Source organism: Pipistrellus kuhlii, unplaced genomic scaffold (assembly GCF_014108245.1).
Source record: "Pipistrellus kuhlii isolate mPipKuh1 unplaced genomic scaffold, mPipKuh1.p scaffold_m20_p_3, whole genome shotgun sequence".
Lineage (NCBI taxonomy): Eukaryota > Metazoa > Chordata > Mammalia > Chiroptera > Vespertilionidae > Pipistrellus > Pipistrellus kuhlii.
This window is the reverse complement of record NW_023425529.1, coordinates 85,463,279-85,490,008: the sequence shown is the minus strand read 5'-3', so window position 1 is coordinate 85,490,008 and position 26,730 is coordinate 85,463,279. Positions and strand designations below refer to the sequence as shown.

The following is a 26,730-nucleotide window of genomic DNA, read 5'->3' as shown; positions in this document are numbered from 1 at the left end:
AGTCAGTCTCCTACTTAGCATTCTGCCGAAGCCAGGGTGATCTATTACTATACTATTTCTCTTTTACTAAAATATTTTTGGGGCACCAGAAAATATTACATTTCTAGGATACTGAACTAGAGGATGAAATTCTGGTGTGTGTATGTTTTTTAGTTGCTTAAAAATACTCTTATTTAAAAAAAAAAGCAATAAAAGCTCTACTAGCATTAGAAATGAATACTGGCACTACTTTTATTCATGAAATATTACTGTCATTCCTTCAATATTATCCTATCTTTGTATCAACAATATCTTAGCTAAATTCATATTTACTCTTTCTGTAAACATTGCAGTCACCAGGAAAGTTCCGTACTCAGTCCCAGAGCAGGATATAGAATCAGAGCATAGATGGACTTTGAACAAGCCAAAGAAACATTTGTGTCCTCATGAGACAATCCTGAAAATGATGCCAAATCAAATGCAAGCATCTCACATCCGGTTTTTGGAACCAAAACAAAATATAAATAATGTTAATTGTACAACTGACTAAATTCTAGGCTGGGTCCCTTGTCACCAAGCATGCCACTTCCCATTGACATCAATCTGCTTGCAGCATAATGTGCATGGCTTGTCATATTATCTCTGAAAGCCAGTGGGAGGGTGAGTTATACACAATCAGCACTCCCACCTAATCCCTAAACTCCAAAGCCAAGTCAGAAGAGGTGGGTCTGCTCTAGTGTCAATTATATAACACAACCAAAACCACTGCAGTTTTCTCAAAAGGTGTTCATTTCCTCTCCCTTTGGATTTATTGAGCTATAATGGACATATAACATTATGTAAGTTTAAGGTATGCGCTCTGTTTATTTGAAACATATATTGCAAAATGATAACCGCCATAGCATTAGCTAACACCTGCATCACATCAATAATTATCAACTCATTTTTGGTGGAGAAAACATATAATATCTATTTTAGTAACCTTCAAAGTATGTAATACGATATTATTTAACTACTAGAGGCCCAGTGCACAAATTCGTGAACAGGGGATAGGAGGATGGTCCCTCAGCACAGCCTGTACCCACTCACAATCTGGGACCTCTTGGGAAATGTCCGACTGCCGGTTTAGGCCTGTTCCTGCAGCAGGATTGGGCCTAAACCAATAGTCGGACATACCTCTCACAATCTGGGACCACTGGCTTCTAATCGCTCATCTGCCTGCCTGATCACCCCAACCACTTGCCTGCCTGCCTGACTGCCCCTAACCATTCTGCCTGCCTGCTTCATTGCCCCTAATCACTTGCCTACCTGCCTGATCATCCCTAACCACTCATCTGCCTGCCTGATCACCCCTAACCCCTTGCCTGCCTGCCTGATCACTCCTAACAACCTCTGCCTCATCCCCACCTGCTGCAGCTTCAACCAGAAGGATGTCCAGAATGACGTCAGGAAGGTCATTTGGCTGTCCAGTTTAATTAGCATATTGTGTTTTTATTATTATAGATGATCCACCATGCTGTCCATTAGATCCCAGGACTTAGTCGTCTTATAACAGCAAGTTGGTGCTCTCTGACCAACCCTCTAACCCCTGGTAGCCACCATTCTAGTCTGTGTTGCTATGAATTTATTTTTTAGATTTTACATATAAGAGATGCCATACAGTATTTGTCTTTCTCTGACTTATAATTTCACTTTTATTATCTGTAGGACATGGGATCATATTTTCTGAAAATATATCTAAGGTCTTTTTCTCTGAGGATGCAACTTGTGTCAGTTGAGCAAAGTTAAGAACATTCCAGTATTTCTCTCTGGATGAAAGTACTTTAATTTCACAGCATGTCTTGTAACAATTTTTTTTTTTCTTCCTAAAAACACTGTCTGAGACAGGTTACTCTCATCACAGTGGCTTTGAGGTTTCTAACCAATGTTGCATAATAAGGACACAGTGCCATCTTGACTCTCAAACTAATTATCAGCCCATATCAATTCCTGTTTATTAATATTATTGGTATAACTGAAATTAACTCACAATTTCAAAATATGGAACCTTATGGATTAAAATTAAGCCCCCCCCCCACCTTAGTCATTTTTAAAGAAGCAAAGTGCATTCTAAATGAAACATGCAAACACACCTGCAGCTTGGTTGACAGTAGCATATCTGACCTTGTAACCCTGCATACTACTATATAATTGGGTAGTGGTAGCCTCATAAAGAGTGACATACACACATAGGGGAGGAAGGAAAGAGCAAGAGAGTGAATGCAAGTATCACAATGACAAAATCAAAAGGAATGGAGAAAAATACACAGTCCCAGGTTCAAATAAAATCTACAGCATTCATATTGTTTAGAAAAGCTGAGAAACTGAAAAGAATTGGGCAACTGTTAAGAAAATTCACACTTAGGGTAAATAAATTTCAGTCGCTTCCCTCTTACAAGATCAAGGAACATATTAGATGTTAGTTTATAAAAATTATCAAACTAGATCCACAATAAAAGAGAATTAATGGCTTTATATATTTCCAGTATACTAAAGGAAAGTATATACTAAAGGACAGTATATATTTTTTCTTTCATAAGTAATGGATGTAGTCACAGGATTAATTTACATCCTAAAACATTTCAAAATACTTTCCTTATAACCCCAAATACTCTTTCCAAGGACATTCCATCAATGAATAAATCAACTGTTAACGGATAGTATGCGTGTTCCTCAGAGGACCTTCACCTCATTCATCAATATAGGTTTTCATAACTAATTAGTATTCTTGCTAAGGTTAAGAAAAACTCAGGAACAGGTGAAGTAGATGAAATTGATCAACTTGCTGAAAGCTTTAGAACAAATCACTGCAGAACTCTTTCAATGGTGCTGCTTGACACCTCAAGACACATTTGTCTAATATTTCTTTAAGCTTTTCCAGTCCAACATATGCCAGAACCTGACTCAACATCTCCCATTACAAATGAAAAACGTGACTGGTAAATTCCATATGTAAAAATGAAGCTATGTTCCCAGTGTTTGTGACCACCCACTGTGGGAGCAATTCCTGATGTCTCCTCCACACCCTCAAGCTTATTCTCTGTGCTTCCTTCCCTGTGACCAGACCACCCCCCACTCTGCTACAATTCTGCAAGAATCTTTCCTCATGATACTATCTCCCTTGTTTTCATTTCCTAGGACTGCCATAAAAAAGTGCCAAAAGCAGGGCTTACCCCACAGAAATTCATTGTTTCATAGAGGATAAAATTCGAGATTAAGGGGTTAGTGGGTCACTTTTGAGGGCTGTCAGGGAAAATGGGTTTCAGGCTACTGTCTCCCAGCTCCTGGTGGTTTTAAGACAATCTTTGGTGTTCCTGCTTTTGTAGAAACATCACTCCAATCTCTGCCTTCATCTTTACTGGGAGTTCTCCCTGTGTGGGTTTCTGTGTCCATATTTCCTCTATGTCAGGACACCAGTCATACTGGATTAGGACCTACCCTGGTGACATCACTTTAATTTAGCTAATTACATCTGAAATGACTCTATTTCCAATTAAGGCCACATTCTAAGGTAGTGGGAGTTAGGACTTGTGCTACAAGAGCCCTCTGCCCCTTGGGTGCCATTGTACCACATTCTAGATACTTGGATTGAAAGGGGTGGTGGGGAGGCTTTCTCTTAAACCTCCCAAACCATAGCTTCTTCCACTTGATCTAAAATCCCTGGTTACTGATGCATATTTCTCAGAACAGGTGATCCAGAAGATTAACTACCAATAAAGTAAGTGTGGGTGGGAGATTCAAATAAATCAAATATGTTTGGGAAGCACAGTGCTCTCTATATATCTCTTTGAAAAATTCAATATAACCAATGCCAATAAGTGAGACACTAATGGTGGTGAGGAAGAGGCAGAAAATATTTTGAGAAATACAGTGCCTTAATTTTTAAATAAATATTTTTTATTGATTTCAGAAAGAGGAAGGGAGAGACAGAAACGTTGATGATGAAAGAGAATCATCTGTAGGCTGCCTCCTGCACTCCCCCTACTGGGGATCAAGCCTGAAGAAACCTGGGCATGTGCCCTGACTGGTTCATGGGTGCACATTCACCCACTGATCTATACTGGTGGGGCCAGAGCCTTCATTTTTAATTAGCCCCTGTCATACTTTCTTATGATGACACATATGTGTGTCCCTATTTGTTGCCCATTTTAGGCATGTGGTCTTTGCTGACGTTAACAATGCACTTTACATAGATACTTCATTTTATATATCTCACATGCACGTTGAGGAATTTGACCCTTAGAAATACTTTGTAAGGAAGGCTGCTGAGATATCCATCAGTAAACATCTATACTTCATGAACGTCAATAAGATCCAAGAAGAAGGCAGGCACCTGCCCTTGGGCATCATGGACTCAGGCCCAGACATCTCTCATGCATTTTAAGACAGATCCAGCCTCCGAACATAATTCTTCCAAGTTATGGTTCCAGTGCGCTCCCTGAAAAGGCTATGACTTTGAACCCTCATTGTGTAAAGGTAGTGCTTAAAGATCAATACTTCAAATTTCCCAAGCTTTTAAATTTAAGAACTAAAAAAAGTTTACAGTGATAATTTAAAATATATATGTAAAATTAACCAGCTGAACTCAGTATAAATGATCCCAATTTTGTTGGGAACATCCAAAGCATCATAGTTGGGAATCATTCAAGCATATGCCTTCTTCTTGCGCTGGCCAGTTTGGCTCAGTGGATGGGGCATTGGTCCCATGGAGCAAAGGGTCCTGGGTTTGATTCCGGACAAGGATATGAACCTGACAGGCACGTGTGGGAAGCAAACAATCATGTTTCTCTCTGTCTCTTCCCCTCCTTCACATTCTCTAAAAATCAATAGAAAAATGTCCTCAGGTGAAGATTTACATAAGCATTTTTCTCTCCATCAGGCTTGATCAGGATGTTGACCTTAGCCATGTCTATGTCATAGAGCTTTTCACAGCCTGTTTGATCTGGTGGTTGTTGGTCTGGACATCTACAATGAACACAAGTATATTGCTGTGTCCTATCTTCTTTGTGGCTGGCTCGGTAGTCAGGGGGAAAGTGATGATGGCAGAGAGGTCAAGTTTGTCTCTTCCGGGGGCGCTCTTCTGAGGATATACAGGATGCCTTTGGAGCTGGAGTCAAGGTTTCTCAGGCTACTGAAGGTGTGTGATGAGCAGATATTCTTTCTGTGTGGCTGTGGATACCTTTCAGCACTGCTTTCTTTGCCTTAAAAGTCCTTGCTTTGGCTTCAGCTCCAGGAGGGGCAGGGCTTCCTCTTTGCTTTTGTCTCCATCTTTGAGGAAAAAGCAAGAACTAAAATTTTGTTTGTGTGTATGTTTCAGCTTTCTGAGAGACATTTATATTCTGGATAATCTGCTTATTAATTGCTAATTATCATCAAGGACAAAATCAACTCCATTGCTTTAAAAAAACTAAGCAGCAATCTGATTTCCACCTTGCATATCATCAGCATCTTTATAATGTTAATTTATGTCCACATCTAATTGTCCATGACTTTTTAGAATTTGTTATTTTTAAACAAAATTTTCAAAGGCCTTTCCTATAAAACTAAAACATGATAACCTATAATTGTTCTTAAAAGTAGTTCTTTTCTTATGTTCTTAAAAGCTATACATGTTTTTAAAAGTATGATTACTAAAATAGATTTATTTACTATAGCTATATTTAAGAAAGGTGAACAGCACAGTGTTATAAAAAGAAAGGAATGCTTAAATGATTACCTTCTGTTGTTTTGGCCAAAGTTTTTGAGATTCTCACATTTTTCAGTTTTCTGAGATAAAATACTACAGGTCTATACAACATAATTACTTGACATTTCATATCAATCATTAACAGATCTAATTTAGCTTCTAGACTAACCTAGTTGGACCTAAAAATGTATTCATACACAAGAACTACTACAGCTGAATATTCCTTTAGCCTCTGCAACTACAAATGTGGAATTCATTATATTTCCTGCCAGCTCTGACTTTCTTCCTATAACCCTCTCGTGAGTAGTGACAATTACTACCCACCCCACCCAGCTCCAATGGTGGAGCCATCTTTGACTTCCCCTCTTTCCTTCTTGGGGCTTCACCCGGTTGATTTGCCTTCTAAATTATATTTAGGTCCATCTGTTTTGACCTACCCACTATCCTGCTCTCAATTCAGACCGGCCTCAATTGTTATTTTCCCACCCTCCCTGGTGTTATATCCATTTCTTCCAATGATTGCCTTCCAATCTCTCTTAAACAGTGAAATTATGGAAATGGAGATAAACACTGATGGTCATCCTTCTGCAAAATAAGTTATCTCTTTATTGAGGATGAGCTATATATTATAAGTGGTCCCTAATGGTCAGTCCATTATAATGTATTGCGAGGTCCAATGGATACTTCCAAATATTGCTATTCTTTGGCAATTCAGTACACATTTCTCCTGTTCACTTGGATCCTGCCTGCATTTCACATTATTTCCCCCCAGTTGTATTAGTGTACATTTTCCAAGCTGTATCTCATTTTGTTATTTCCTGCCTATATTTTTAATCTCCTTAAGGTATAATTATAATATTTCTGTTCTTTCAGATTTGAAATCTCCTCTGATTCAGGATCACCTGCCAACTTCATTAACATGAAGTTTATTCCTCTTTAAATAAAATGGGATCCATCATACAAATCCCCATAACATCAAGCTACAAAGGGTAAACCTACCATTTATGTTACATTTTATTTACTGTCTTTCCACTATTTTCCATCTGTGTGGCTCCTCTCCAAGCCAAGCTGAATTTATTTTGCAGTGGAATAGGGTCAAAAAGTACTGTAAAAAAATAAGAAGAAAAAGGATAACCCTTTCACACTGCATCGAGGCTGCGTGTGCCTCTCGGTTTACCTAGTTATAAAGTAACAAGCTAAAGTCCACAGGTTTCCCTCTTTAAACCTTTCTGATCTGTTTCCTTTTCAATACGGTGTGACTGAGGGAGAAAAGATTTTTTCCTGCAAACAAGAACATAAGGTCAACATGCTCCACAGAAGGGTTGAGTGGGATATGCAGATCTTCTGATGTCCAAGCAACAGCTGCACCTGGTGCCTCACAAATGGTATCACCAAGATGCCCTGGGACCTGTGTGAGAAAGTGCCACAGGGGTCTGGCGCTCCAGCAGTTGCTCTGACCAGGATGGGAGTGTGCAGACATCTGAGAGAAACGCCAGACAATTTCCTTCCCCTGTGAAATGCAGGACATGATTCTTCCACTCCCACGGCTCAAAGAAAAGGAAGAGCTTTTGCTCACAATTGCACACGCCAATCTATCTTCCCATCACACCTCCCTCCCACACTCGCCAATGAGGCAAGACCAATTACCAGCTCAATAATTAACACTATTTTTAAACCTTGAATGTTTCATGTTTCTTTAAAAAAGAAAACAAATATTCAGATACCCTGTACTCAACAGCTGTGACAGTTGCAGCCTTATCTTGCCACCTCATTAAAAGAAACAAACAACTACAAATCTTGTATTGCATCCAAAAAGTTGTCAGCCTGAAGTAAAAGCTGGAAGGAATCCAAGTGGCATGCACCCTTGATTCCAGTCATTTTGCCTGTAGTTCTTAACATATGTAAATTGAGAAACTGTTAGCAGAAGCAAGCCAGCTGAAAACAGATGTGTTTAGGGTCCACAGACACATTGTAGGGGCCCTCCAGGCCAGGCCCCCTTCCCACCCTTCACCACAAATCCCTTTCCACTCCCTACGCTGTGCTCCCCCTGCTTGCTTTCCACCTCCCTCCGATCAGCACACATTTTTATCATTTACTACTGACTAAGTTCATATGCCCAGCCAGGGCGGTAGACCTCAGAATAAGAATACAGGATATAACAAAATTCCACAACCCTACAACCTTCTTAGAGATTAAACCAGAGCAACTACTAGAAAAAGAGGTGGGGGAAGGAAGAGCCAGAGACAAGAGGATCAAACAAGGCAAGAGGACCATCACAGCTGTGTGCCAGAGTCTGTCAGTGCCGCTCTGCAGTGAGAGGTCCATGGCACTGGGGAGTTCAAACCCCAGTCCACGATTCCTCTGGGGGAGGGGGGGGCATCTTGGACTCTACTAGACTTTTCTCATGTATAAAACAGAAATAACACTTCTGAAGTCATTAGGTTGACATAAAAATGACATGAGCTAGCATACTTAATGCTCTTGGCCCAAGGTAGGAGACAGTGTTCAGACTCAACAAATAGTATCATATTTATAAAAAGTGTTGTCTGTTCTCTATCTATGGAAGTGATCATTTATAAAAACAGAAATAAGAGTCTGTTGTGGCCCTGACTGGCTGGCTCAGCTAATTGGAGCATCATCCTGTACACCAAAAGTTATGGTTTCGATTCCCAATCAGGGTATGTACCTAGGTCACAGATTCCATTCCCAGTTGGGGTGCATTCAGGAGATAACCCATCAAGGTTTCTCTCTCACATTGATGTTTCTCTCTCTCTCTCTCTCTCTCTCTCTCTCTCTCTCTCTCTCTCTCTCTCTCTCTCCTTCCCTCCCTCCCTCCCTCCCTCCCTCCCTCTCTCCTCTCTCTCTCTCTCCTTCCTTTCTCTGTAAAATAAATAAAAACATATCCTTGGGAGATGGTTTTTTAAAGAGTCTGTCATGCATTACTTTTGCCCGTGTACCTCTGGAGTTTAGTGACTGGACCAACAGATAAATTCTTCTTGGGCAAACCACAACGGAGGCTCGATATTTTACAAAATAACCAGGACAATTACCTAGGACCTATGTGGGGACAATTTCAAAGACAACAACAAAAATCTGCACACAAACCTAACCTGCAAATAACCAAGTTTGACTTTTGCTCAGGCTTGAGTAAGCTACTGACTTCTGTAAGGGTTTGTTTCCTCCTATTTAAACTTGGAGTGAAAACCCCTGCTCTTATTGTACTTGCTCACCGTCTGTTCCCTCTTGCTCACCCCACTATGCCACAAAAACGTCCCTCCTGCCTCATGGACACATGAAGTCATCATCTTACCACTGAAGTTATCTCCTCAACAGCTGATTTCAACCTTCCCCTCCCCAAACACTGAAAACCTCTCCCCACTGGGCCTTGATCGTTGTCTCATTTTTATTTGTTAGTTATTATTCCCCCTGACTCTATGTCAGACACTCTCATCCTCTCCCATGATCAACTACAATACAATGTCCATGTTGATCAATATCTAGACCAGGGACCAAAATCTACAGCCATGGTCAAATCCAGACCAGTGCCCATTCCTGTAAACAGCTGCTTTCTCAGCTCACGTGTGGCCATGGCCACTTCGGTGCAACAGCAAGCAGAGTACTGTTGCAGACACAACACCTGGTATATTTACTATCTGACCCTTTATGAAAAATATTTGTCATCCCTCAATGCAGATTATGTCCTGAGTCACACTTGTATTTGTCTCCACTTCACCCATTAGCATTTCACCTTCATGCCATACTTGGAATGAATATGAACTTGATCCCCACCCAGGAATGTTGGGTTCATCCCCAGCAGGAACCTTCTTTCACCATATTCGTGACAAAGTTAGGTCAATCTTGCCTCCTGTCTCTAAATCTCCTGGCTCCATCCCCACTGCCTCTCCAGCCTTTTTCCATGCCTTGACCCCTTCTCCCTTGGTATTCTGAAAAAATCTGTTTTCCTTTCCCTCATGACTTGCCTTTCTCCCAATCAACCTTCCCTTGTTGTCAGTTATTTTTCTAACATAAACGTCTCCAACTCTATTTCTCACTTGGTCTCCTCTAAGATATATCCCCTAACTCTTGAACTACATCTAAAATTGCTTCTCCCTTCACATGCAACACTCTAGCTAGCCAGCAATCTGTGCTAGGATTCCCAAGATGGAAGATCCAGAATCTACCTCCTAGTTGGGGAATCGGACCACATAACTAGATAGATGAAATATATCATCAGACTTTTTCTTGAGTCCTCCTTGAACATCAAATAGAACTAATCACTAGCTCTTCCCTGTTGCCACTGCACCTTAATCTTATCTCTATTAGGAAGCTTATCCCAATGAGTACTGACTATTTGTGTTATTCTGCCCCTTCCAGTAGGCTGTGAGCTCCATGAGGATAAGGGCTACTTTAAACAAACCTGAAATTCCACCACCTCACCCACTGGATAGCACAGAGTAGGCACTCAATAAATGCTTGCTAAGATATTAAATTCTTTGTAAACTGCAAAGTACTACAAAAATAACAGTTGAAAAGAGATAAAACTGTACTACTTAATGTTCTATGTTGAGTTTACTACCCACATCCTCTCCTCCAGGCATAAACTGGAGATGGGAAAAACCCTTTGCTGAGGATTTTATGAAATCTTACAAATGGCCTAAGTGTTATCATAGCAGGGCTGAGTTTCTCCCCCAGCTGGACACAGGCCTTTCCGAGTGCTGACCAGGAGGACAGAAATGGGGATAAGGATAAGGAAAAGGCAATCAGGAGAAGTGGTGATGCTTTATTTACATAGCAATTCACAACTATTATTAAAGTTTATCCAATCAAAGTTATTAATTGAAAGCATATCACATTCTGGTCACTGTGCTATTCCTAGCAAACTTGTCATGGTAAAAAAGGACTCAAAAAGAAATTTAACATGAATAGAAAGCCAAAGGGTAACTTGATCTTGTTTGTGTATTGGCAAGAGCTAATGTTACAGAAGAGATGACCAGCTGTTCTCCATCTCCAATAAAGAAAAAACAAAAGGAAATAGGGTTAAGCAGTGCCATAAGGTACTGAAATTAGGTAGAAGAAATAATTTTCTGACATCAAAGGGTGTTAAACACTATTTGTAGTTTACAGTTTTATTTCTAGGAGGTCCTTAGTAGTCTGAGAGGATCTGGGCAGTTCTATTTGAAAAAGGAAGATGGAACTGATAAATTCTCAAGCTACCTCTTTGGACCATGACTGGCTTTTTTTAAGTGGGTCCATTTATAAGTGATTAAGTGATTCAGTCTTGCACTTTTATATTATCATATTTTTTGGAAAAACTATTAAAATCCAGTACATGAGAGTGTCAGCAAAGCATGAAGAACAGAATAAGTAACTACTAAATTAGCATGACTGGAAAGTCTAAAGTTCCTAGTGAGAAGAATATAACTGGAGTGCTCTGGATCTAGGTTTTCAATCTCCTCTCACCATGTATGACCTATATGATTTTGTGAAAAATGTACAGAGTGCACCATAAAAAAATAAAACAAATGGGCACGCACATACAGGCACATGCAAACAAAAGTGTTACAAGAAGATAACAGTTATCTTAGAATGGTGACACCAGTAGTGATTTCTATTTTCTTCATTTTATTCAAATTTTATGATAAATATTTATTACTTTTACAGTTAAAGGAAGGAGATATTGTGCCCCTCTCCTCCTAAAAATAATCTGCTTTTTTGTTTGTTGGTTTGTTTGTTTATTTTTTGTTTATAAAATGATTCTTTATGCCATTTTTTATTATGCTATAAACTAACTTCATTGTTAATAAAAACACCTGCTGTCAGGTTATTTCCTTATTAGGCATTGAAGGCTTCCATGACAAATATCTCCCAATGTCTACCTTTCATGGTGAAGGCATGTAAAGTTGCTCTTTAAGAGTTTGTTAGTCTTAGGTCCTATCCATTCAATTTTCTCACATATGGGGAAATCATACCTCTGAGATATAAGAAAAACCCCCGCCAACTATAATATTTCCACATTTTGGATGGGAATAAAGGAAGAGTGGTAGTTTTGTACTACATTTTCAATAAATTTTAAATAACTTCCAAATGTTTATGCTTTCCAGGTTTATTCACACCTGTGGGACAAATCAGCAATAATACAGGATAAAATGTATATTTTTTCAACCATAAGCTAGTTCTTTATTGGACTAAATTACGTGGTTGTTGTTTATTTTCACAATTTTCATTCCTTTGAGACCTGACTGATTGATTCATAAAACACAGTGTCCATTCTGTTATCATTCAGTTTGTTAGAGCAATTCAGTTTATAGATAGGCTGAAATCCATTACAATGGACGACACAAGGAAAACGAAACATTCTAAGTTAAATATAATCTCATAGAAAATTTAGAAAGTACCTCTGTAAATAATTTCTTTACATAAGTGAATATTCTTGGCAATAAATTCAGGAGACATTTTATTTCTTTATATTAGGTACTAAAATGTAAATATATCTAGAATTTTCACAAATAGGAAATGGAGGCCCCAAAGTACGAACAGTTTGCCCAAAGGACTGTTGCTGATAAGGGACAGAATCACCACGCGGCCTCAAACTCATCTCTTCAAAGTTCGGCTCAGATACTTTCCCATCATGCAACGCGCCTCTCTGCAGTGACACTGATAGTTTGCAAAGGACCATAAGTACTTCCAAATTCCAAACACGTTTTTTAGGGGAATGTTGCCTCATTTCTACAAACCCAATGATGTGGGTGGAGGCACTTCTTTCTTCTTGGAAAAGCCCAGAGAGTGAGCACAGTGTTTGAGGCGCAAGAGGCTGAGAGGGGAACGCAGATAATGCAGACAACGGCACTGCATGCTGGGAGCTCTCAAGGACATCAGAGTTCTGAGAAAGAATACCGTCCACCTATGAAAACCGTCCACTTTATATTGTTCACAAGCTTCCCTATAATTCATATCAGGTTCACACCCCAAATGAAACTGTTTGCAAGTTTTGTGGTGTCCTCTCCTGTCCTCTGAGCGAAAAGACCAAGTTGTGTGCTGTGCACGTAAGGGCGTATTTTCCTGGCTCTACGTGACACTCCTTCTTGGCCACAGAACACAAGCCATCTCCTGTGTATATGTGTTGAATTTGCCATACATCCTATGCTTTATGTTTTAAACTAAAAAGAACATAATATTCTACTTTCTATCTGATAGTAGCCCTATCTTATAGAACCTTATCCCCCCCAAAATGAAAGTACGAAACTAGCAGGGTTTCCTCCAAATACAAGGTGTTCTGTGGCCAAAAACGTTTGGGAAGAAGATGGGAAAAAACCACAGGCACAAGAATTCAGTTGGTCGATATTTCAATGTCTGTGTCTTTAATACTTATCTTCATTCCTTCCTTTAAACAAAACAATAAAAATCCAGGAACTCCTCAAATCCCACCTGACATAGTAAGCTTTTGCAGAATCAATAAATTGGGCAGAGATTCTGCATATGGCCTTCTTTTAAGATGTTCATATTAGTTCTATTAAACATGAAAAACTGTAAAATTAGAATACAGAAGAAAATAAAACCCAATCCATAAAAAGGATCACATTGTGTACTCCCAGCGTGACAGGCCTTACACCACTGGAGGCCACAGACTCTGAGAGGAGCAGGGCTTTCACAGGAGCCTGCCACGTGTGCATTGTGGTAACAACAGCAGCGGGAAAACAGGACGGTACCAATAGGGTAGCAGGCAGTCCTGACACACAATGAAGCTTCTAAACCACTACTCTCTTTTGTTCTTTAAAACTAAAATCAATGTGATGGAGTTTCAGACTGTCTTAATCTGATTTTTGTTTTCTGATAAATTAAGTTAGACATGAGCAAAATTAAGTTTGGGAGGTGCTGTGTACTACATTCATTTCTGTCATAATGCTCTGTACCATATTAAAGACTAGGAGGGGGAACCACCACATTTAGCAACTGCACTTGTCTGTGCAGGACAACATTCTCTTTCACATTGCCAACAGCCTCCTGAACAGTTTTCCCTTCATCGCAATTTGGATGAGTACCTGAGTCTCTTATAAATCTTATATCTTGGCACCATTTCTAGCTTTTTCAGTTTAACAAAGTCAGCTAAAAAAACAAACAAACACAAAAACAAATAAGACAAACAAATATAGGACAAGGCTGTCTTCACCCAAGAATGTCTAAGAGAACAATGAAGATGATGATAATGATGGTGATAATAATAATAATACCAAACCAAGAGAAAGATCCAAGTATCACATAGATTCCAAATAAATGGCAGACTAGTTGAACTTAGACCTGAATTCTGATCATAATCTATCTACTTGTGACACACTGGACAAAGTGTTTAAACCCAGTTAAATGCGCACCCCAAGGCCTGTCCTGAAGGGCACTAATTAGGGTTAAATGAGACAACATACACAAACACCAACTATTGTGCCTTGTCTGGCCAGACTGCGGGCATGTGACACGGTGGTACTTTGTAGCCCTCTCTGATTCTCTGTAGGACAGAGGAGCTAAGAGGACAGGGAGAATAAGAGAGTGGAACAGAAATCAGAGCAAGGTTTTCTTGATTCTGCTTTTCAAGGTACAAGTGAATATGCTTAGCTTACAGTCCTAACGCAGGAAGAGGGAATAAGGAAGAGAAGCCGGGGATCCAAGAGAAGCAATTCAAGGGCACAGTCATGTAAGGTAACCCAATAATCCCAATGAAATCCTGTGCCAGAGAGAAGAGAAAGGAAAAACATCTCAAAGATTAGCACTGAGGGAATTTGAATGCGTCAGGAAAAGCATCTGCTGGTAGGTTTGAAGCAAAGTTCCATTTGCCCTGTGAAAAATAGACTTCAGAGTTCACATTAGCAGTTGTCACTCTCCAAAGAGAACACTATGGGATCAAACTTCACAATGGTTTTAGGCTCACACTTTCATACTCACAAGTTACATGCTAATCACAAATTTCCCCCGTACTCACTGAAGTGGATGCAGTGACAATGTCTGCTCGAAAGCCCATGGCTGTGGAAACAGCATGAGATAGACAACCAGACAGAGGCGATCTGTTCACAGTGCACTGGTGTGACCCGAACTCTGTAGTCCTCGGCTCAGAGGCTCAGAGGTTTCACCCTCACCATTTCCAGAATGTCATCTTAAATGTCTACAAGCAACAGTGTTGCCATCCTGACCACTTAAAATGTCCCATTTTCTCTAACACAGAGACATCCTATGTGGAAAGTAATATGACTTTGCCCTAACCGGTTTGGCTCAGTGGATAGAGTGTTGGCCTGCAAACTAAAAGGTCCCGGGTTCGATTCTGGTCAAGGGCATATACCTTGGTTGTGTGCACATCCTCACTAGGGAGTGTGCAGGAGGCAGCTGATCGATGTTTCTCTCTCATTGATGTTTCTAACTCTCTACCCCTCTTCCTTCCTCTCTGTAAAAAAATCAATTATATATATAAATATTTTTAAAGAAAGTAATATGGCCTTTAAGTATTGGGGACTTCAATTCTAGATGTGAGGCTTAGTGTTAGAATAGGGTACAAAATGTTGCTGACGCTTTTACCTCCATTATGAAACAAGTAATATTATTAGCCAGGTATGGTCCAGGTACCTTTCATACAGGAGAAAATGCAGGGTTCCAGCCAATTCTTTGATCAAGGCCCCACAGCTGGTAAGTGATGCAGCAAGTTCAAATCCAGGAGCACCTTCCTTCAAACCTGTTCCCCATGTTGCTGTAGCTTCTCAGTTGGTTCACACCAGAAATATAGATATTGTTAAATTCTAAACAATAATAATGAATTATTAATAGCTATAGTTATTCTATATAATAAGAGAGGAATATGCTAATTATCCATTATGCTGGGAGGCCTAACAATTGACTGCATAAAGACCGGGTCAAAGATCTGCAGGAGGGTGGGGCAGTGAACTATGAGCATGGGTGGTGGAGAGCTACAGGAGGGAGGCAGGGCAGCAAGCTATGGATTGGGGTGGGGGGGAGAGCTACAGGAGGGTGGCAGCGACCTACTGGTGCACAGATTTGTATGTGGGGCTACTAGTTAATAGTAATAAAGAAATAAAAACAAACACATTATTAAGAAATAATAAACATTATTCCAAGTTTTGACATTTGATAAATACATTTTTATAAAAATAGGTTTTGGTTGTAACTAAATCTGACACACATGTGATTGTTGACAGATGAGCCATATGCAAGTTAAGAGCAGGAAGGGCCTTGTAGATGACCTAGCCCTCACCAGACCCTGAAGCTAGAGAACCATAAGGTGCAGGGAGCTGCACATGGTAAGTAAGGCCGCGCACCAGCTACCCCGGGTGGGCTGCGATGCTGGGACCAGAACACAGCAGCCTCAACTCCAGATTCAGGGTCTGGTCAATTTAAGATTTCCGTCTGCAGTGGTTTCTAATATGCAGTCTCTGCAGAATTAATGTTCTGCCCATAACTGAGTCAAATGGGTAGGAAATTACAAAGGAGGGCATATTCCCAGTGCTCTGTCATACTTGAGGAAATGAAAGGACTTAAGCATATCTGGCTTGAATAAATATTTTCTCTATAAAAGTTAATCTACAATTACATTTAATGTGAAATATTATATAGAAAAACATCCCATGTGTTTTTGTTGCTGGAGGATACTTTAGAGTTTGTGTTTTATTACTGGTCCCCTGTGTAAGTCTGAAAAACTCCCTCTAGGGGATTATCCCGGATAACGGCTGACTTTGCCATAAGCATTTCCAGTCATTTAGGACACAGACTCTCAGGTTGTCCAATGGCCTGCAATATTTGCTTTTCAATTCTGCAAATACAGCTCTACCATGTGATGGCTCATTTGGCTTTAGCAAGAGAGAACATAAATAACAACACCAACAAAATCACTTCCCTGACTCTCCACAGCATTTTAGGGGAATATTTTTGTGAAACCAAACAATAAAAAAAGCTCTAAACTTCTGCTTGTAATGTTCTAATACTATAAACAATGTTTCTCAGACTATCAAAGTATATCACTTAAGGGTTAAGCTTGAATATATTTTCAAGTTTCATTGTTTATCTTGAAAATTTAGGTGATTTTTCCATTCTCCATCATACCATAGTTAGGATAAATTATATATAAATGCTTCTCTCTGAGACATGAGGGGAAAAAATATGTACCTCAAGCTGTACCAGGTTTTCTCTGTGGCTTTGCCCACCACAGGTCTACATCACGTGCTCACACACACTACACCCTAGTTGGATGTGGACAGGATACTAAAGGGGCCAGGCACTACACTGAAAATCAAGACAGAGAAAAGGGAGTGAAATGTACACATCCATGTGTCCACCCAATCCCCTACCTCCTCCTCAGGGCTATCCTTAACCATGTTCCCACTGAGCCTCCCAGCATTCCTGCCTTGTTGCTGGCTATTTCCTCCAGACCCTTGGAAGTCCAGCCTTCTCATGAAAAGGACTCATTGTAACAAGTCAAATAATTCCTATGTCCTTTAAAGCCAACCGTGGTCAGCAGAATAACAGCTTCCCAAATATGTCCACATCCCAATCCCTGTGACCTGTAATGTTGCCTTGTTTGGCAAAAAGGCACACTGAAGATATAATTAAGTTAATGGTCCTGAGAAGGAGAGATTAGCTGGGACTATCTGGTGGCCTCTAAACGGAATCACAAATGTCCTCAGAGGACAATTTTACTTCAGAAGAACACAAGGCGACATGATAAAGGAAACATAGATGAAGTGATGCATTTTGAAGATGGAAGAAGGAGTCAGAAGCAAAGAAATTTATTATTTAAAGAAATACTTCAGAATTCAGCATTCACAAGAAACTGAAAAGGCAAGGAAGTATATTCTCTCCTGTGATATTCCAGTTTTCATTCTCTTTTCCATTCCTAAATAAGATAATCCCATCAAAAGGGAAATTAATGACAGCCGTGTGTTTCTTTTCCCTATTTCCAGGAAAGAATCCAAGGACTAGTCTATATATAACATGGAGCCATGAGAAGCCAATTGGATATTCAATGTGGAGAAATAACTGCAGATGGGACCATTGTGTATTTTTGAAAGCAGTTAGTACAGAATACATGCTTAGCTCTTAGGAAAGTTCATTAAGCAGATAAAGTTTTTATAACTGAGTTGTGATGTTAGCCCCTGCTCAGATCCTCATCACTATTCAACAATGGGAAATCTGAGTGTTGTCCAAGGTTCCCTGGTCAGCCTCTCTCCCTACCTGTCCACTCTTTGACTTCCTCATCCACACGTCACATTTCTACAACTCAGATCAGTTATGTAACAATCATAAATCTATCCCCAGACTAGATATTTCTCCCAAATACTAGGCTTTTACTCTCAATTACTTTCTGGAAATTCCTGAATATTATCTCAAAACTCTCTCAAGAGCAACATGACTGTATTGGTATGTTTTTTCTAACATATTTTGCCACATGTTTTTATTTTTTATTAAAAACTAGAGGCCAGGTGCATGAAAATTAGTGCACTTGGGGGTGGGAGTGTGTGTGTGCATCATCCCTCAGTCTGGCCTGCACCCTCCCACAATCCAGGACCCCTCAGGTAGGGTCCCCAGGCCTGGCCTGAGATCAAGGCCTATCGGGGCTTTACTTCCTCCGGCTGCAGGAAGCTGCCCCCATCTCCTACCATTGCCACTGCTTGCCTTCTGTGCAGTGCTGCCTCCCCCCACCACCATCCCTCCCACCCCTGCCACTGGTCACCTCCCTATGCAGGTGACAGGTGTAGGGTGTGATAGCTTGGCCAGCCTGGACCTTCCTATGCAGGGTGATCGCTGATCAGCTTCACACCTGCCAGAGTCACTGCTGGTGACTTCTTTCTTTGCTGGGAGCGGGGCCAGCCCTGTGAGAGGCCATCTGCCTACCTGATCGCCCCTAACCACTTGCCTGCCTACCTGATCACCCCTAATTTCTGGTCTGCTTGCCTTATCACCCCTAACCATTCTGCCTGCCTGCCTGATCGTCCCTATTGCTTGCTTGGGGGCAGAGCCAGCCTGCATGGGGCTATCTGCCTACCTGGTTGCCCCTAACCACTGGCCTGCATATCTAATTACCCCTAACCACTTAACTGTCTGCCTGATCGTCCCTAACTGCTTGCTTAGGGGCGGGGCCAGCCAGGTGAGAGGCTGTGATGGTTCTGGTCTCTGGTCATTCCAGTTGTTCTGCTTATGGTGGCTGGCCTTTTATTATATAGGATTTTAATATTTATATTATTGCAGATGTTTCCTACTTCCCCCCCTTTTGCCTACCTCCCTTGGCCTTCACCACACTACTGTCTGTGTCCAAGGATATGAATATAAGTTCTTTAGCTAATCCCTTCACCTTCTTTTTCCAATCACCCACACACAATCTTTCCCTCTGGCACCCATCAGTCTGTTCCAGGTATCCATGCTTCTGGTTCCATTTTGTTCATCAGTTTATTTTGTTCATTAAATTTCACATATTAGTGAGATCATAAGGTATTTATCTTTCTCTGACTGGCTTATTTCTCTTAGCATAACACTCTCCAGGTCCATCCATGCTGTTGCAAAGGGTAAGAGATCCTTCTTTTATACAGCCACTCAATATTCCATTATATAATGTTACCACAGCTTTTTTACCCACTTTGGTTATTTCCAGATCTTGGCTATTGCAAATAATGCTGCTATGAACATAGGGTGCATATATTCTTTCTGATTGGTGTTTTTGGATTCTTAGGAAATTCCCAGAAATGAGATTGTTGAGCAAATGGCAGTTCCATTTTTTTATTTTTAAAGGAAACTCCATACTGCTTTCCACAGTGGCTGCATAAGACTATATTCCCACCAGCAGTGTACTAGGGTTCCCTTTTCTCCACACCTCGCCAGCACTTACTGTTTGTTGATTTAATGATGGTAGCTATTCTGACAGATATGAGATGGTACCTCATTATCTCTTTAATTTGCATTTCTGGTAATTGGTGATGTTGAGCATTTTTTCATGTCTCTTGGCCACCTGTATGTCCTACTTAAAGAAATGTCTATTCAGGTCCTTTGTCCATTTTTAATTGGATTGTTTGTCTTCCTAGTGTTAGGTTTTACAAGTTCTTTATACTAGTATATTTTGAAAATTAAACCCTTATTGGATGTATCATTGGTGAATATGTTCTCCCATACAGTGGGTTCTCTTTTCAATATGTTAATTACAACCTCCTTGTAGTATAGTTTGATATCCAGTATTGTGATACCTCCAACTTTGTTCTTTCTGAAGATTGCTGTGGCTAGTCAGATTTTTTGTGAGTTTTTTTTGTTTTGTTAGTTTGTTTGTTTTTTTGTTATTGTTCTATATAAGTTTTGGAATATCTTTTCTATATCTGTGAAATATGCCATTAGATTTTAACAAGAATTTCATTGAATCTATAAATTACTTTGGGGAGTATGGACTTTTTAATAATGTTAATTCTTCCAACCCATGAAGATGGTATATGCTTCCACTTATTTGTATCTGCCTTTATGTCCTTCTTCAGTCATACAGTTTTCTGATTACAGGTATTTTACCTCCTTGTTTAAATTTATTCCTAGGTACTTTATTTTTTATTGTTTTTACAACAGTGAATGGGATTGTTTCTTAGTATCAGACTGCATTAGTTTTGTATTGCTGCATAATAGACTTAGCAGTTTAAATAGCACCCATGAATTAGCTCACAATTTGTAGGTCAGAAGTCCAGGCCCAGTGTAACTGAGTCCCTGCTCAGGGTTTTCTTTTTCTTTTCTTTTTTAATATATATTTTATTCATTTTTTTTACAGAGAGGAAGGAGAGGGATAGTTAGAAACATCAATGAGAGAGAATCATCGATCAGCTGCCTCTTGCACACACCCTACTGGGGATGTGCCCACAACCAAGATACATGCCCTTGACCAGAATCGAACCCGGGACCCCTCAGTCCACAGGCTGATGCTCTATCCACTGAGTCAAACCGGTTTCGGCTGTTCAGGATTTTCTAAGGCTACAATAAAGGTGTTGGTAAAGGCTGGGTTTAATCTGGAGTTTGGGACCTTGTGGCTGTGTGGCAAACTGTGTGTAGGACTGAGATCCCCATTTCCATGCTGACTACATTTGGGGTTCACTTCCAGCTCCTAGAGGCCATCTACATTCCTTGTCATGCAGTGCCCTGAATCTTCAAACCAGCAACAGCCCATCAAATCCTGTTCGTATTAGTAATAATTAATGTCGTTTAATAATTAAATATTAATTATTTAGTAATAATTAAATATTCATCTAGTAATAATTAATGTCGTTTTCTAATACTTTTTTTAAATCGAATTTATTTAAACAATACAACAAAATTTAATCAACAATATAGTTGCCGTTGTTTTCTACTACTTGTGCCCAACACTCAGGAAGCATTTTAATCCCTCTGTTGTAAAATTCTTGTGATTTTGATGCAAAAAATTTGGTCAATGCATTTTTGAGGCATTCTTCATTATTAAATTTTTTTCCAAGAAGAAAGTTTTGCAAAGAACAAAACAAATGGTAATCGGAAGGGGCAATATCAGGAGAATATGCAGGTTGAGGGAGAACTTCCCATTCCAACTGGCGCAGTTTTTCAGCAGTGATTCTTGCAGTATGCGGTCGTGCGTTATCGTGGTGAAGAATTACGCCCTTCCGATTAATCAGCGCGGGTTCTTTTTCTCTTAAAGCTTGGGCTAACCTTTCCAATTGGGCACTATACACTGCACTTGTAATGGTTTGGTTAGATGGTAAAAGTTCATAATGAAGAATTCCTTTAAAATTCCACCAAACACACAACATCACTTTTTTCGCATGCAAGTCAGGTTTTGGCGTGGGCTGCAGAGCCTCATTTTTGTCCAACCATTGAGGCCGTCTTTTCAAATTAACATACAGCACCCATTCTTCATCTCCGGTAACAATTTGGTCTAAAAACGGCAAACGTTTTTGACGAGAGGAGCGAACTGCAAATTGTGACTCTTTGATTACGGTTGTTGTTGGTCAACTCATGAGGAACCCATTTTCCAAACTTTTGGACTTTGCCAAGTGCACACAATTGATTTGGAAATTGTTTTTTGTGAACAATTTAAAGTTGTCGCAAGCTCTTGTTGGGTAATTTGAGGATTTTGCACCAAAACAGCTTGAAGAGCTTCTTGATCAAAATTGGACACACGGCCTCGACCACTCTTGTCATCTAACGAAAAATTTCCCTCGCGAAATTTCTCAAACCAACGCTGGCATTTTCTGGCGCTAACTGCATCTTGACCAAGAGCACTACAGTTGTTTTTTCAGCCTCACTTGCTTTTCTTCCTAATTGGAACTCGTAAAGCATGCAGTGCCGAATATGCTCTTCATCCGCCATCTTCTTAGCCCTAGTTTTGCAACAAAAACCAAACCAAACACAAACTTTTTCAAGCAAAACTTGTTAATTGCACTTCACACGTTCTGTAGATACCACGTGTTTGAAGGTTATGTCAATACAAGTCAACGCCAAGCAAGATTTTAAACGAATGTTTAAAAACGACATTAATTATTACTAGACCTGATATTTTAAATCTCTGATTCCTCCATCTCAGACTGGAAGGCTAATGCATATGTCAGGCCCACTCAGATAATTTTCCTTTCTTAAATTCGACTAGGCCATAAAACATAACTCAACCGTGAAAGTAAATTCATCTTATTCTACATCTCAGAGATTAGGCAGGTGATGTCCAACAGAGGGTGGGAATTCTGGGGCCATCTTGGAATGCTGCCTAGCATGAGGGCTACATGCAAACTCTCTTCCCCTATTCTTCAGTGATCCCAAGCAACAAGTAATCACACTCACTGTGGAAATGGGCAAAGTTCTCTTGCTGCTCAGACCCTCTAGCTGGACCTGGAAACAAATGCTGACAAAATCCAGCTAAATGTTGTTTAAAGGGAATACAGAAAAGTCAAACGTAAAAGGATGAAAAGAGATGTGCCAGGCAGATGCCGACTGAAAGAAACTCATTATAGCCAAATTAATATAAGACTATAGGACCAAAAATCATTGCCAAAAATAATAAGTGGGGAATATAAAATTACAAGAAGGAGATGAGCCATCTCACATTTGCAAGGTTGGTAAGATTAAAACACCTTAAAAAAATACACATCTTGGCAAGGATGTAATCTGAGGAAACTTTTATAAACTGTTGGAAATTCATTTAAGAATATGCTTTTTAATTGTTTAGTGAAGTTTAAAATGTATATTGCCTACCACCAAGCAAGTGTACTTTAAGTATTATACGCTAGAAAAAATATTTGCACATGTGTACAAGGAGACATTTACTAATTTGCTCAGCCCCATTTTGACAAAAGAGATAAATAAATGCAAAGTAACAAATAAGTGCCAAGTGTGTTTGTTAATAACATATGTTGCAGAGCGAGAAAGAGGTCTATTCCATTTGACACCAGCAGAAAGGGCCTCATGGAAAAGAGGAATTGCAGGAACAAAGGCTCAGAAGTATGACAGTACACAGCATGGGTAGGTTACAGAAAATATACCGGTTTCATAGATCAGAAAGTCTGTCTGAAAGAAGAGTGGAACACAAAGCTGAGACTAATAACAGAGCTTATAACCTCAATGAAAGGCTGACACTACCCTATAGAAAACGGGGAACCACTGAGGAGTTGATCAGGGAAGCTCCAGGTCTAAATAGTACTTTAGTAAGGCTCTTGGATGGCAATCTCAACGGAAGCCTAGGAAGTAAAAAGGACTAGCTATTGCCAAGGAGAAAGAAGGAGAAAACTCACTGAGGAGGCTGCTCAGGAATGAAAGAGAGCCCTTCAAGGGGATTCAGAGCCCATGGCTCCCACAGTGAGATACCACATCCTACCTACCGGGATGGCTGTAATGAAAAAGCCACATAACATACCATGTCACATAACAATAAGCATTGGCATAGATATGGAATACACCGCTGATGAGAATGTAAAATGGTGCAGCTGCTGCAGAAAATAGTCTGTTCCTCAAAAAGTTAAGCACGCAGTTCCCATCGACCCAACAACTTAACTCCTAGATGTGCACCCGAGAGAAATGAAAACATGTCCACACAAAGCCTGTATGTGGATATTGATAATAGCATTATTTTCCAGAGCCAAAAGGTAGAAATAACCCAAACAACCATTAACTGATGAACAGATAAATGAATGGGGGATAACCACACAATGGAATATTATTCTGCCACATGAAGGAATGAAGTACTGATGATAGAGTCTATGATGTGAGTAAACGTTGGAAACATTACTCTAAGTGAAAGAAGCCGGTCACAAAAGACCACATGCTCTACTTATGTGAAATGTCTAAAATAGGCAAACCCACAGAGATGGAAAGTAGATTAGTGGTGCTTAGGGTTGGGGGCTGGGGCTCAAGTATACATTTTGTGGGAATGAAAATATTCTAAAATGGACTCTGATGACAGTTGTATATATCTGTGACTATACTAAAAATCACTGAACGGCATGCCTAAATGGCAGAATTGTTTGGTATGTAAATTGTACTTCAGTAAAGCTATTTTTTTAAAATTGTCTTTAAAGTGCCCGTGGTTTGGGCCAGCCATTGCTGGGGCTTCTACTCCCAGTTCCAGCACAAGGCCTAGCCTGGAACATGGGTGTATAACTTGCCTCCATCAGGCTGTGATGATGATTTAATAAGAGAAGATACATAAAGTTCTTAGCAGAAGCCCATAGCGGTTTGAAGGAAACTGAATGGGTGAAATAGAAAAGTTAGCCTTAAAAGAAATAATCAACAAGAATTCAGACCTGCTCATGGGGAATAGGTGAGAGGAGTCAAAGGGAGGGGGAATGTAAAAGGCAATGAGGAGCCACGTGGAGCGACGGTCATTAGTGACATCTAAAAATGTCATTAAAAGTCAGCAGCTAAAAGTCAGTGAGGCAGCAATGTTCTTGCCTGGGATTAATACTGGTTTATCTGCCTGTCTCTCTACCTACCAACCTACCATTTTTTTACAATTTAAGAGACAATGCTCACCTCAACTTCAGAGCCGCTAAGTCAGCTCCTCTCACTGTCTGTCCTCACAGACTAAGGAATTGGCAATACCACAGAAAAACCCACCTGCGGATGGAGAAAACCCATCCTGCCAAAGCACAGGTCATCTGATCGTCCTCCTCCTCTGTGAATTGATTAGTAAAATTGGGCTGTCCCTGAAGGTGGGTGAGCAGCTGTCCAACCAGCACAGGGTTGTGATGCTGTGGAAGTTTTATTTTGAAAGAAATGAAATAGGAAGACATTCCGATTTAAAGCCTAGAGCCACATCATGAAGGCTTTCTCAGCCACTTAGTTGAAGTCATGGAATCTAAGTGCTTAGCTGAGGAAGCCTAGGGTGAAAAGCATTCAGACACTGACCTATGAGCTTTTCATACAAATTTTAATTCAAAGAGCAAGTCTTCTAAAACCCTGAAATACATAGAAATTTCCAGTGGGTGTCTACATGCATGCATAGATGTTTTTATAAAGGAACAGAGGTCCATTTCTTTTCCATCCCTCTGCCATTTTGCACTAACTTTGTCCATTCATTCATCCATCCATCCATCCATCCATTCAGTTCTAATAAATGCCAAAAGCCAGTTACAGCAGAAGAAACATTCCAAAACTTCATTTGTTCTAAATAAAACAGCATGTTTCTAAAACATTACTTCTAACCAACTTAAAAATCAATTTAAGACAATTTACTGGTGTTTTAATCTTTCATTATTTTTGGCTAAAAACAGGGTTTTCTTTTCTTGATCCACATTCTGTCTCAGGAGGCTGGGGCTTTGTATTGGCGGTGTAGGGGGATGATTTCTAGATTGTTTCTGGTTCTTAAGCATTATCCTTATGTTTTTAAAGTAAATATTGGCTTCTGTAGCTCATTTGGCAAAAAAATAAATTTTTTTTTAAATCCACATTTCTCCAGACACAAAGAATGTCAGCAAAATAACAGCAAATAGGCTCTTAGCTTTGTATAGCAGCTAGCTTCCATAACCACAAAAGTGATAAATGAATGAGAAAGAACCAAGAGATTCAGAAAACAGGTCAATTAAAAGGAACTATTATTTCTAAGACCAAATGACATACAAATAGTGTGGTCAAGGCCTGGAGTGTGGTTGAAGCTGGGAGGAGAGGATCTAGGGGGCGAATAAATAAAAAATATATACTGTAATACTGTCAGTAAATAAATACATGGCATTCTGGGGCTTACTATCTCTAGGTCTTATTGGACACACACACACACACATACACACAAACACACACACACACACACACACGTATATATGTATATGTATATACTAGTATATGTAAATAAATCTGGTCAAGACCATTCAATGTGGAACAAAGAATCTCTCAACAAATGGTGCTGAGACAACTGGACAGTCATGTGCAAAAATAATGACAGTGGAGCCTTAACTCACAATATATAAAAAACAACTCAAAATAGATCAAAGACTTCAATGTAAGAACTAAACTATGAAACCCTTAGAAGACAACATTGGAATAAATCCTCATGATCTTGGATCTGACAGTGGCTTCTTAGTCAAGACACCAAAAACATAAACAAGAGATAAAATTGGAAAAATTGGGTTTCATTAAATTTAGAAGTGTTTTTGCTCCAAATAATGCTAACAAGAAAGTAAAAGGACAATCTATAGAATGGAAGAAAATACCTACAAATCATATATCTAATAAGATACTTGTATCCAAAAGATATAAATAACTCTTACAATTCTATAATAAAAAGACAATTCAACTAAAAAATGAGCAAAAAATTGAATACAAATTTCTCAGGAGAAATATAGAAATGGCTAATACGCTCATGAAAAAAATCTTAAACATCATTAGTCATGAGGGAAATACAAATTAGAATCACAGTGAAATACCACTTCACACCCACTCAGACGGCTATACTGAAAAACAGATAATAACAAGTTTAATTATGAAATGGGAACCCTCATACCTTGTTGGGGGGAATGCAAAACAGTATAATCACTCTAGAAAACAGTCTGTCAGTTCCTCAAAAGATTATT

The 26,730-nt window shown here is 39.7% G+C and overlaps 1 protein-coding gene across 1 annotated transcript in view; it reads right to left on the bottom strand.

Annotated features, from left to right (window-relative positions):
• ATP8A2 (ATPase phospholipid transporting 8A2) overlaps positions 1-26,730 on the bottom strand; it is a 556,427-nt gene that overhangs the window by 262,484 nt on the left and 267,213 nt on the right. The window lies entirely within an intron of this gene.